Source organism: Lactuca virosa, chromosome 7, assembly GCF_052849685.1.
Source record: "Lactuca virosa cultivar CGN04683 chromosome 7, Lactuca_virosa_CGN04683_v6, whole genome shotgun sequence".
Lineage (NCBI taxonomy): Eukaryota > Viridiplantae > Streptophyta > Magnoliopsida > Asterales > Asteraceae > Lactuca > Lactuca virosa.
Genome location: NC_136432.1, coordinates 9,878,451 through 9,893,026, shown reverse-complemented (window position 1 = coordinate 9,893,026; position 14,576 = coordinate 9,878,451). Strand labels below are relative to the sequence as shown.

The following is a 14,576-nucleotide window of genomic DNA, read 5'->3' as shown; positions in this document are numbered from 1 at the left end:
CATCCACGAAGTGTTATAGGTTTATACTCAATTGTAGTGCAAGTTAAGGGTCCTATAAGTGGGTTTGCGGCCCCATGATGAGTGTGTGGTCGCACACTAGGGTGTGTGGTCGTACACTTGAGTGTGTGGTTGCACACTTGAGTGTGTGATCGTACAAGGGTGTGTGCAGCCGTACACAGGTGTGTGCGGTCGTACACCCCACAAGATGATGTCCAAAATGTCCATTCCAAGGTGCAACAAGGCTAGGGGCAAGTCTATCTCAAATATGGAAGTCAAACTCTCACTTTGGAGGGTGTTTTAAGGGTGTGCGGCCACCCTAAGAGGGTGTGCGGCCGCACTCACTTCCAAACACGAAGAACATGTCAATTTTGCACACTTAAGGCTTAGATAGAGTGGTCTTTCATGGATTGCAAGCTAGAGGATGAAGTACTCACGTTCTTGAAGCTTTGGAGGGTTCAAGGTTGGAGAACTTGAGAGATTAGAGTAGTTTGTTGCCAAGGAGTGAAAAGAATGAAGGGGAAAAGAGTCTACCCTTTATATAGGGGAGAGAGTGCTGCCAAAAAGTGAGTGTGTGACCAAGGAGTGGGTGTGCGGCCGCACACCCATGTGTACGGCCGTACACTCCTCCAAGAGGTGTGAATGGCCCAATTTTCTCACTATGTGACATGCTGACTCATTCCTAATCTCAACCTTGGTCAAATTCAAGCTTAGAACACTTAAATGAACCCTTAAACAGTACCAGAAATCAACAAAACAAGTTGAATATTAATTGAATTGACTAAGTGTACAAGATAGAAGTTCCGGCTTGTCACACATTGAACATACATGACTGAAAGGCTACGATTTTTATGGTCCTTAGGATTGAGGAAGGTGTTATGGAAAGTCCCTAATGTATGTCTTAAAGGATTAAGAGCTTAATGCTCAAAGTTGGTCAGAACCGATCTCATGACGTGAAAAATGGAACCCGTTCTCTCGTTCTAAGGATCATGTTGGGTGAGTGAAACTGAGTCGACTCGTTGATTGGGTCCAAGTCGAGTCTATCCTCACGACATGAGCCTTGGTGGTCATGACGTTAGGATGAATTAAGGAGAAAGTTGACCTTTGACCCTAGGCGTTGACTTTAGACATGAGTTGACTTTTGGTCATCTCTTGGTTTTGAAGGTCAAATCTAAGGTTTGCCTTGCATGGTTATCTATGTGTGGAGTAGCATCGGTGTAGCTGATCATGAGAGAAAATATCGATCTAGAGGTGAGTTTTCCTTCACTGTATCCGTGGGTTGACGGCACCAATAGCGACCCACTAGTTTATGATGTACTGTGATGATTGTCTTTATGACAATTGTCGGTTATGTCTGTATTTTTTTTATGACTCTTTGATTCTTGTTATGATATTATGTGTTAGTAGTAGGGGTGAAATAAACCCGGTATCCGGTTGAAATAGACCGAATGGGATTGCAAGAACCCATACATGCTTGATAGTATCCGGTTGAAATAGACCGAAGGGGACTGCAAGCACCTATATATGCTTGACAATATCTGGTTGAAATAGACCGAATGGGATTGAAAATACCCTGATGTGCTTGGTTGTATGTTTGTATGATATGCTTGACAGTATCTGGTTGAAATAGATCGAATGGGATTGAAAATACCCAGATATGTTTGGTTGTATGTTTGTATGGTATGTGGTATTTTGGGGGAACTCACTAAGTTTTGTGCTTACTGTTTTCAGTTTATGTTTCAGGTACTTCCAATTCGAAGGGGAAGGGTCCGACCTGATCGCACCGCATCACCCTATGGTTTCCGTATTTTGAGATTTTAGGAATTTGTACTCTGATAACATGTTGCTATGATACACTTTTGACTATTTTGTTACTAGTATCGTATGATTTGAATGAATTTGAAAACAAAATTTTATCCATGTTTTTGGGATGTTACACAAATGATTTAAATGACTCAAAATAGTTAGAATTCTTTATATATAAATAAGATCTTAATTAAACCACACATAAAACTTTTGTCGACTTGGAAGAAAACAAAGAAGTGTAGAAAGGGGCAAGGGGTTGGCGTGTGTCAGTGTTAAATGAAAACCCAAAAAAGTAAAAAAAGGAGTGTAAACATATATTAAACTCTTATATATTTATTTTAATTATCAAAATTAAAAATCAACAATAAAATAGTTATACGGTACTGTTTATTCTAAAAATAGCAGGTATCCGTCAGTTCCAGGTACGAGCCAGAACCCATAGGTACCTAGAGAGTCGAGGTTCAAAAAATTTGAGAATCGGAACCGCTTCCAGTCGGTTCATAACTTTAGGAACCAAACCAAAACCGACTATGGCAGTTCCGATTTTAGGATCGATGTTATGAGACGGTCCGGTTCTAAAAACCAATACCCATTTCTATGCTCACTTTAATCACTGTTACAACCAATGTTGCTTAAAGCTTAAGGCATCCTCAAAGTTTTCATACCCTTATGTTCTTTGTACATGAACCAATTAACTACTTACAAGTACAAAACAAATATCATATTATTGGAATAAGAAGTCAACATCACAGTTAACTTTGTCAATTGGTAATGGTTGTAACGGATTCTGTTAGATTTAGATGTAGCAGTTAGATTTCTCTTATATATATATATATATATATATATATATATATATATATATATATATATATATATGTATATTCATTGAATTATTGAAATAAGATGGAGAATTCTTTTCACAACCTTTTCTCTCTTATTCTCAATCTATTCTACATGGTATCAGAGCAAGAGTTTTGATCTTTCATCCATTTTTCATTCATTAATTGTTCTTCATCGATTGTTTTCTTTCATTGTTTTCATGGCTAGTTCGTCAACTTCTACTAATGGTTCTAATGGATCTAACATCGAGATTTCGAGCCCTTATTACCTTGGTTCATCCGATAACCCTAGCACAATTCTTGTATCAACAGTCTTCAATGGCACAGGTTTTGCTGCTTGGAAAAGATCGATGACACTTGCACTTTCAGCAAAGAACAAAATGTGTTTTTTTGATGGATCTCTGACTCCTCCAGATGTCAATTCCAATCTATATCAAAATTGGAATAGAGTCAACTCAATGGTAATTTCATGGATTCTGAATTCGTTAATCAAAGAAATTGCTGATAGCGTTTTATTTCTGCAATCGGCACATGAAATCTGGTCAGAATTGAATCAGAGATATGAGCAATCAAATGGAGCATTAATATACCAGATTCAGAAGCAACTGTACTCAATTAATCAAGGATCTGAGGATTTCTCAAGCTATTTCACAAAAATGAAGAAAATCTGGGATGAAATACGAATAATACAAGATATACCTGCGTGTTCTTGTGGATCGGCTGCAAATTTTAACAAAATACTGGAGGAACAACGACTAATTCAGTTACTCATGGGACTGAATGATTCATATAAAGCAATCAGAGGCCAGATATTGATGATGAATCCATTACCTAACATTGCAACAGTTCACTCCTTGTTGATTCATGAAAAAAGACAGAGAGAAATTTCATCTTCCCCAAATATTGTTACTGAAGCTATGGCTATGCATGTCAACAACAGTTCAAAGAAAAATCTGAGTTGCTCTCACTTCAAGAAAACAAGTCATACAAAATTGCAATGTTATGGATTGAATGGTTTTCCATCTGATTTTAAATTCACCAGATCAAAGAAACCGGAATCGATTGTTCATAATGTTGCTAAGAACTCCCAATCATTCACACCTAAGCAATACAAGCAATTGATGCAGCTTCTAAATAGCACCAACAATTCATCCAGAGTCAACTCTATAATCACTGATGGAGCCATGGATTCTGCAGGTAAATATATTGATGCTTCAGGAAATCATATATCTTATGTTTTCAATGTTCTTGGTGATTCAAAACATGAAAAATTTTCATGGATTATTGATTCGGGGGCAACAGATCACATCTGTTCTGATAAGTCTTTATTCTCTTCAATGATGACTTTATCTCACTCTTATTTTCTCAAACTTCCAAATGGTCAATCACTTCAAGTTTCTCAAATTGGAGATGTTCCAATTCATGATACAATCAATCTTACTCAAGTTCTATATGTACCAGAATTCGAGCATAATCTGATCTCTATTGCTAAACTCACTAGTCAGTTAAAGATTTGGGTTCTCTTTACTGATGAATTTTGTGCAATGCAGGCCCCTTTGTGTAACGCCCGTAGATCCGGGCTAGTCAATTTAGAGATAATAGGGGTCGAAAACGACTTTTTGACAAAAGATTATTTAGAATAAATAATCTTAACCAAGTTGTAGAATACGTCTCAAGGGTTCCGTACATATAAAGAACGTTGAAATCCGAGTTATAACGAAGAAGTTATGGTCCGTCGAAGTTTTACGGCAAAACCGGCACGACACCGGGAGACGTAAATAGTGAATTTACGATGGAAGACTTTTTAGCCTTAGAAATCTAAACAAAAGTTGTAGTATACGTTAAACCGAGAACATACAAAAAACGAACGCCCAAATCTGACTTCGTATGAGGAAGTTATGAATTTTCTAAGATTTGGCTTAGCAGTGCACAGCCCGAAACTCGAATTTTAGATCGAGCGGTTTTTGGCCTACGCGACCTAAATGAGAATTGAAGATCTCATTAATAGGAACTCAACGGTAAAAAGACAGACGAAAACAGAGTCCGAATGTAGAAGTTATGAATTTTACGCGGACATTTAACAGTATAATCTCCTCGTACTGTTAAATTTAAGATCGGTCGACAATTAGCCAACGGAGTCAAAATGAAAGTTGTAGATCTTATTTTTACCTACGCGTGGATATAAAGAACATAAAAAACGGAGGTCGTATGTGAAAGTTACGGATTTTAGAAGTCGAAAGTGTGCTGTGCGAAAATGGGTGATGTGGCACAATCTTGGCCATTGCTTTCTCCCCAAGTCTTGCCACTAGATGATGACATGTGGCACCAAGTTCAGCCATTTTTCACCCTATAAATAGAACCTCTCTCACCCTCATTTTCTTCACACCTTTTCCATTCTTTCTTCTCTTTACTCTCTCTCTAGAACCTCTCTCTAGCCCCGAAACCCCCCGAAAAGCCTAGGGAACCTCCCTAGCACGAGGCGGAAGCCCCGGAGTGCTCGACGGATCTGAAAAGAAGAGCTTTTCGGCTCGGGAACGCTGCTCCAAGCAAAGCCCAATTTTCTATAAAATCCGCTGTAAGTGAGCTACGCCTACGCTATTTTTAATATAGCTTTTATTTTATTATAGTAACGTTATTAGGAACTTATAAAAAGTACTTGGGCTATTATTATGGGTTATATAAGTATTTTTTAACGCTTATATACTATTAATAATAGCTAGACTATTAATTAGTCTCGGCGAATAATAGACTAAACTCTAGTGGTAATAATACTAGGTTTCGTCGAAGGAAATTATTTTTTTTTAAGAAGCGAAGCGCTGTCTGAGTTCGGAATCACCACCTTTTCAAGTGAGTGCATGGTCCCTTTCATCTTACACATAGATATGAAGTATTTTATATAAATTACGTGTTATGTGTGCATATTATCTGAATACTTGCTGTCTATGATGGATGCCTGATTTTATACATGTTTTAAATGATTTAAATATATATTTATTTTATATCTACAAATATGTTGGGATAAAACATGGGTAGATGAAATAGTTAGTGTGTGATGAAATAAAATGATGAGAGATAGGTGATGATAGGAAGGTGATGATAATTAGGTGATGGATAGGTGATGATGAATCGGTGATGTAGGATGAAAGATACTATAACCTTGTCCGGCAATTTGGAGATGTAGTCATCTACTAGAGTATAGATGGCGACCACGAACTATTCTAGACACCCGTGGAAACACCAGCAGACTTATAACCTGTAGGTGATGAATTACGAGTCCAGGTGATGTTGTGACTGTATATTCATGTGATGATACTCTAACCCTTACTATGAATTAAGAGTTCAGGCGACGTTGTAACTACGTATTCATGCCTTAGGAACGAGCATATAAGGAAATGTGAGGTAAAAAGATGAGAGGTAAATATGATATAGGAGATGACCCTTAAGATAATTCTTTAAGGAATATTAAAGAAGATAACGGGGATGGGTAATCGGGTTGATTGTTTGATGTTTAAATATAATAATTATATTATTGTGGGTTGAAAACCCTATGTACTCACCAGGTTTCCCAACCTGACTCGCTCAAGCTTATTTGTATCACAGGTGTCAATATGAAGCTACTTTACACTGAGAGATTTAAAAGAGATGTAGATCACTAGTGTAAATGAATGTAAGTTCTGTTTATGCTTATGTTTCTGTATCGACGATGACATCCTAAATGTTATAAAATGAATAAAAATACATTTATTCGGAAATGCTTTGATAACGTATTTATCATGTTTTACTGGGAACTAATTCCACAACATTTTTATTAAAAGAAGTACTCTGATTTTTATAAAGCATAAACAAAATCGGTCTTTTCTGGCCGTGAAAATGGGGATGTCACAGTTGGTATCAGAGCATTAGTTTAAGCGAACTAGGAATATGGATTTATTTCTAGACTTAAACTTAGAATGCTAAGCGATGATCGTGAGGAGTGTGTCTAATATATTTTAGGAAGTACACCTGAATAGACACAAGAACTAGCTTAATTAGGAAAGATGCCTAAAATGCTTTTATGTGCTAAATGATTTGTGATGCTTTATGCTATCGTTTGATCGGATCTATGGTCTGTTGCCAACCAGATCTAGAAATTTTATGTGCTCAGGTTTCTAAACGTTTAATTACGATATTAGAACTAGCATGTAACTTTTTGGAGTAATACGGAGGAATACGCATCTAAATCTTCCTCTATCTATATTCTCGTCTCGATACACCGAACGTCTGCTTTGGTGTATAGAATGTCGTGATAAGGACTCATAGTAGACTAAGCAAATGGCACTACAAGAAAAATGACTTACAGTCACACCAAAAAAATGTGACCATATGCGTATAGTGACATTTTATTTTTTCACTGAAAGTGTGACGGAAGGTGACGCCATCGTATGGGTCTTATGGTCACTTTAAAATGTAGTGTCCGTATGATATGAAAACATGTGGCCGTATTATAAAAGTGTGGCAAATGTGTACGGAATTTTGTTCCTTAAATATCCAATATTGTAGCGTTAAACCGTCAGCAGACACATTTATTTAGTAAATATGGTGACTGTATATCACCAATTTGCGACATTCATGATGTTTTAGTGTAGTTGCTTTCTTTTATATTGTCACACAGTTTAAATTTTATTAAGACTATTGTGTATCTTTTGTAAACATGTAATTACAGTGAGCATGACCATGTTTGCTAAATGGCCACATGTAATTAATTCCATAAGTGGCGAATTGCTAATAATTAGTCACAAAAAACAATCAATTTTTGTGACTATAGCCTATCGTATAGAGACACACAATTAAATGAAATACAATCATAAGTATTATATAGACACATATTTTGTTAAAATTAAGGACTATTCGGTATCATATTAAGACTATTGGGTATATTTTAGACACATATAATTACAATGAACATGTCCATGTTCAGTAAATGGACACATATAATTAATGATGTAACTGACGATTTGCTAGTATTTAGTTTCAACAACAATCAATTATGGTATTTATTTGCCACATAAATTGTTTTTCATGTTGTTATTGTTTAACTTTGTCACAAAAACCTTAGAATAAACATCATTTTAAAACAACTGTAGTCTCATAATTCTTGTATATTATGGCTATTGTTAACCATTTAGCCACACGTTAAAAAATAATGTAAAGTAACCATTGTATAATTTTAGAGACATTGAAAACCTATAAAACATGGCCAAATTTATATTAAAGCCACTTTAATTTACTATTTATTGTTACTTTTTCTACATTGTAGACACATCAAAATAATTTAAATTAAAGTAACCAAACCCAACAATATGAAACAAAAGAAAATTTCATAATTTGATATTGGTAATAATTGAAATCCAAATCCATACATTAAATTCCTAATTAAAATACAAAAAAATGTACTAATTGCAAGTATTTAAATTATGGTAAATAAAGCAAACACATCATAAACCAAAACCTTGACATAACTAGCCATTCATCTTATTGGTACTACTCTTTGTCTTCTTGAGAATGGTATCAAATGATATATAAGTTAGTTTCCTTTTCTTTGAGTTTTGAAGTTCATGGTCCTGATGTGATATCATATGGTCTTGATGTGATATCATATCTGGTACCTATACCGACATTGAAACAAAAAATGAGTTCATTAAAAACTTAGTAGACTAGTTTCTGAAGAAAAAAAATGTGTAATGCACAAAGAAGTTAACATAAACAAACCTTTGCTTCGGATTTCACAAGGTGTTTTGGCCATGGAACAAAACTTTTATATGCCAGACCAACTGTTTTGAAATGTGTAGTTTCATGGGTAAAGAAAGCAAAAACTAAATATAACTATACTTTCATCTTGTTGGTACTGTTCCTTGTCTTGTTGATAAGACTATCGCTTAATAGTCAATACAAAAGTACATTGCCTAAAGTGGGATTCAAAGAGAATAAAAACATTAAAACCTGATTTGATTAACTATTGGATCCAATATCATATGTGTAAAGGGTTAGTAGTACTACCTTGAGAAAATATTGGTACATCCAAGTTGGGGTGAATTTTTTCTAATTCACACTACAACATCAACATAATTAAAATAAACGTGAATGAAAATATTAAAATATTAAATATGAACTTAGAAAACACAAACATACCCATCAATGGGATTCATGACACCTGGAAAATATATTGCATTTCTTTTTATATCTCAAATAGTAAAACAAAAATAAGAGGTAAAAACGATACGCACAATTAAGTTCCTACCTGACTAATCAAAAATATATTGCATTTCTCCATTTGTAAAGCTCTTTGAATCTAGCGAACCGTCTGGCTTTTAAAATTGAGCACAAATGTAATGCATATTTAATAAAACAAGCACATATAAAAGATGTTTATTTGACCAAATATAAGCAAGTTATGGCTATAAAGAGTAAAGACTATAAATGATACTTCCAAACTTAATCACTCTTCAAAAGTCAGGGGGTATTTGCTCATTTAAGAATAAGTCAACTAAAAGACAGTCACATATTTATGTTACATTTAGATGCATTAAACAATCTAAATGTAAAAAATTAGAGAAACAATAAACATAATACAAATTTTTGTTTTGTTACAGACATAGACAAAAAGAAGAAGAATAAAAAACTTAGCAGATCCATGTTGTTTCTTGACGATCACCACCAAGAATAAAGACAAACGATAGAATGATAAAAGTACATCACCTGCTTAGTAACTTCCTCAGTGTCAATTTGTCAAGTATCTGTTGTTGCTCTTTGTTTCACCTCACAAACTCACATCCGCCTCAAACCTGTGAAGTTTGAAGAAATCATGAGATAGGCAGATGTTTATTAAGGGATGTAGGCATCGGTTTCCATAATCAAAAGAAAAAACAGAAACCATGACTTAGTATAACCAAAAAAAGGAAATACATGTCAAGCTAGAACCCAAAACCTAAATAACAAAGCCCTATTTCATTCCAGATTTTATTCATTTTCATCAAGCTCTGAATACCCTTTTTCAAACCCTAAATAAAACATAACAAAGAGATTGTAAAAAGTGATGTGATTTGTTGTCGTATCTATATGTTTTTCCCTAAAAAAACAAAAGGCTTAACTGTTATGCCTTCTCAACATCACCAAATCTTCATCTTAAATTCCATGAATAAGTTCAATTTGAGATCAGAAGAAGAACTTTGAACCATCTGTTCAAATTTTTGCATTTCATACCAAGCAAAAACTTAAATCAGACCTTAAAGAAAATAATAACAATTTCATCACTCACCTTTAAATCAGAATTATGCCTTCTACCACTTCACCCCCACTTTGAACCATCTGTTCAATCATAATTTGTCCTAGACTTCAATCTAAGTATCAAAGCAAAATAAGAAAAAAGAAAGGATCAATCGATCACATGTCATGTTATGGAAGAAAAAATAGAAGTGAATAATAGGGGAATCGTGGATTTGTGTGGCTACCTGATGAACACAGGTGTTGTAGTGCCTGTTGCATAGTTATGCTATGATTATTGTTCCCTGTTGCACATTTATGAACATTGCAGTTTCACATATACATCTAAACGAATGAAGTAAATCGAATGCAGGAAAGTATTGAAGAAAATCACAAAGATTTCGATTACAACAACTCATATGATTTCGATTTCAACTGAAATCAGGGGAAAGAGGAAGTGACCGAGAGCAGCCAAAATGAAATTGAACAAAAGCATGAAAGGACTAAAGAATATCGAACCTGAATCGAATTTGTTGAGTGCAACGGTCGTCGGTGTTGTTGGGTGCGACGATCTCTGACGATGGCAATTGGTGGCGAACAATCGGGAATCGCTAGAGGCGTGCAACTGTTGTGTGTTTTCTTTGTCTGATGTGTCGCATACTCACGAAACCTTTAATTAGGTTAAAGTGTATTGTTAAATAAGCAAACAAAACTGCAAAAATGGACAGCCGGTGATAGAGGCGCATACTCAGAGGTGGAGGGAAAGCCGGTGATAGAGGCGCTGCAAATTAAAGGGTGGCGACGACCAAAATTTGGCGATGGAGGAGAATAGGGTGGTAGGGAGAAAGAATGGACGGCCTAAGACGCATTCTTCTAGGGCAATAAAAGATGGGAGGGGGAGGGAGATCGAGATAGGCATGGATACTAAATCAAGAGGCGGCAAGGAGTTTTTTTTTGTTTGGGGAGGGGAAATGAATGTTTTTGTTTAAAAATTCTAAAAATTTGAAAGGTTTCAAATTTAAAATACAAAGACGAAATGGAGAGAAGCGGCAACAAGTTTTTTTTTTAGGGAAAATTGAAGGAAAATGAATATTTTAGTTTAAAAAATTCAAAAAGTTTAATACATTTCACATTTAAAAAAATAAAATAAATGACATCCAAATAAAATATTTTGGGTTTTGAAAAGTTAAAAAAGACAAGTAAAGTTTAGTAGTTAACAATTTTCGTTACTTTTGATATCCAAAAAAAAATTGAAGTACTAATGATGTACTTTTAAATTTTTATATTTTTAAAATTTTGATTAATGATGGTAAACGGGGAATTACTCTAAAGAAAAAATTTAAGTGGGCAGTATAGGGGTGAGGTGGAGTAGGGGTATGTGCATGGAAGTAAAGTGGGTAGGTAGGGTGGGATGTGGGTACGAGTATTGGATGATAGGGGTTGGTGGATAAGTATGTACATGTGAGTGTCAGGGTGTCGCTTAGATGGGTGTAGAGTAGGTGTATGTGTGGGTGGGCGGTGTAGGTTATATAAGATAAGCACGGGGGCGTAGGAGTGTGTGTATGGATTTAGGGAGAGGTGGGTGGTATTGGTGTAGGTGAGGGTAGAGTTAGGTGGATTGGTGGGTGGGTGTGGGGTAGGGATGTTGTACAGGGTAGGTATTGCCATGGGCTTGTGGGAATGTGATTTATGCCAAAACTTATAAGAGATGACACCTAATCCATAATCCATAAGCCCTAAGTCATAAGTCATAAGCAATAAAACAAAAGGCCATAATCCAAATATCATACACCATAAGGATTATGGCTTATGGTTTTTGGATTATGGTTTATGGATTATTGTTAATAGTTTAAAGATTAAGACTAAGGGTTAGCACTTTGATTTTATAGCTTATATCTCATCAATCTTAAGCCTTAAGTCCTAATCCATAAGCCAAAATTCATATATCTTAAGCCATAAGTTATAATCCTTAATCCTTAAACCATATGTCATAAAACTTAATCCCACAATCTCTAAAACCCACCCAACCACCCCAACCCACCATAAGGCATGAGGCTTAGTTCTTGGTGCATGCTTAGTGCTTATGGATTAGGGCTTATGTGGTAGCCTTAAGGCTTAGGTATTATGAAATGCATATATATATATATATATATATATATATATATATATATATATACGCACATACACACACAAATACATAAACTCTAAGTCATACCCCGTAAACCTTAAGTCTTACAACATATGGCATAATCCCTAAGCATTAAGCCATAAAGCATAATCCTTAAGGCTTAAGCCATAAGCCATAAGGCCTAAACCCTAAGTCATAATTCATGACATAAGCCATACACCTTAATCCTTAAGCAATATGCCTTATTCCATATGCCCTAATCACTAAGTCGAAAGCCATAACCCAAAAGCCTTAAGCCTAAGTCCTACAACCTAATCCATAAGCCATAAGTATTAATCTATAAGCGATATACCGTAAGCCATAAGCTATAAGCCCAAAGCCCTAAACCATCAGCCTTAATTGACAAGCCCTATTCCATAAGCCCTAAATACTAAGCCCTAAGCTATAAGTAATAAGTAATAAGCCATAACACTTGGGCATTAAACCATATTAGTTAAATATGTTTCATATCACATATACTAATAAAAATACAAAACTTGGTTGCTATTGTGGACAAAAATAAAATATGTTAATAATATGGATATAAACACATAAGTATATTGTTGTTTGATATAATATATTATTCAACTAATATACAAATTTCTTTATTAGTCTATATCTTTTAAAGAAAATTACATGATTAGGCCATGTGGTTTTCCATAGCTCGCATGGTGAGGAAAACTATTCAAATATCACGTGCTTGTCCATATGTTGTTAGTTTTCTATATTGTAACCACCCAAAAATCATTCCTCTAACGACATTAGTGTTCCGTTACAAGGTTATTAAGTGATGTATAGCTATTTCGTTGCTAAGACGGTAAAACAATATAAATTAAATGAAAATGGTATCAATTAACACCTAAAGAGTTAACTGAGTATATTATTTAATTAAATTGATGTAAGGGAATGTAGAGAAAATATATTTCATTTAAAAGGTGTGTAATTTAGTTAAACAATTTTTTATTTTTGGGAAAAAAAATAGGATAAATATATGGAATTAAAAAGTATAAATATAAAGGAGGAACGAAAATGTCATTAAAATATACTTAGAATGTCAATGTATTAGGTTTAGGAGTGTTTAGAACTTAACCATGGAAGCCTAGGGACTATACTAGAAAAAGCATTAAGAATCTCCCTAAAATTTATATTTATCGTGAATGAAATTTTCGTTTTCCCCTAGAATATTTTCTTAATTAATCTTAGTTTCCCGCTAAATTTAATTAATTTTTATTTAAATTTCCGTCCGAAAAACTAAAAATTTGATTCCCCTCTACTCAAACTACATATTTTCCAATGTCAAAAGCGGTCAACGAAAATTCAAAAAAATTAGGGGCAAAAATGTCAAATTGAAAACTTTTCTAGGGTTGGTTTCAAATTTTTTCATTCGAACGTATTGGGAAAAAATATTCTCTCTCGTCTCAACTCTCAACCATGAACGGACTGAGAAATTGAACTGCCGACATCCTCTTCTTTTGATCACGCCTTTTCTCCGGTACGAACCTGCTCAACTTAGAACTTCACCATCACAATCTCGAGTTAGAGAAGCCCGAGCTCAGAAGAACTTCTCCTTCGCATTTTCAACTTCGAAACTCGCGTCAGGCACCATTGATTGAATTAGATGGAGGGGTCTGCGAAGGGAAAGGTAGCGAGGGGAGAAAGCAGGGGTTGTTAATTTGCTTTCCAAAACCGTTTGTTCTTTCTTCATCTTTTTCTGGTTCGAGGTTTTGGATTTGTGTCTCGGTTGTAACTAGTAGGGCATAAGTGGTGGTGATGTTGGTTGGAATGAAAACGAAGAAGAAGCAACTTCGACATCTGCAACATCTGGTAAGCAATTGTTTTTTTGTATTTTATTTTTCTGAAATCAGTTGGAGCTTATGTATGAAATCAGCTGACAAACAAATTGTGAATGAAATTAGTTGAGAAATGAATTGTGTATGAAATCAGATTATATCTAGATGAAATCTTTAATTATTTTGTGTATAAAACCATCTGCGGACCAAGTGTTTGATCAATTGACAATACAGAAGTTATTTGAAGGACACAATATGAATTACATCGAATGCATCAATGTGGACTTCAGATCGACAAGAAAATAATCATACTATGGTATTAATTGTGCATGAAACATTGCAACTCATAACAGTTTGAAGCATTATTAAACGACCCTGCTTATTCTTCTGATTCATTGTGTAGATAAATGGAAAATATCTATCTCCTGATGCTGATAATTGTGTCCGGAATCTTTATAACCTACATAGGTATCAAATGTGGCTGTCAAATATTAGGTATTTGCAAAATCAGGACTTATCTTTTCACTGTGTATCCTGGCAGTGTATTGGTTAATAATGGTGGTGTGCATGGTGGACACTACTATGCATTTATCAGGCCAACTCTTTCAGATAAATGGTGAGTTCTAATATGTTTAATCATTTCCTACATGTATTTTCAAGTTTGATGATGAAAGAGTATTCACTGAGTTTCTGTGTTTCCAACCACAAATTTATCCTCTCCTTTCATGCCTTGTAACA

At 34.9% G+C, this 14,576-nt stretch overlaps 1 long non-coding RNA gene across 1 annotated transcript; it reads right to left on the bottom strand.

Moving 5' to 3' along the window:
- Nucleotides 1-9,357: 9,357 nt before the first annotated feature.
- LOC145123718 (uncharacterized) lies at nt 9,358-10,710 on the bottom strand. Its single transcript, XR_013715261.1, has 5 exons — nt 10,630-10,710; nt 10,401-10,551; nt 10,130-10,186; nt 9,937-10,018; nt 9,358-9,463 (listed from the first exon to the last, which is right to left on the bottom strand). It is a non-coding gene; the product is annotated as an uncharacterized LOC145123718 (long non-coding RNA).
- Nucleotides 10,711-14,576: the final 3,866 nt, after the last annotated feature.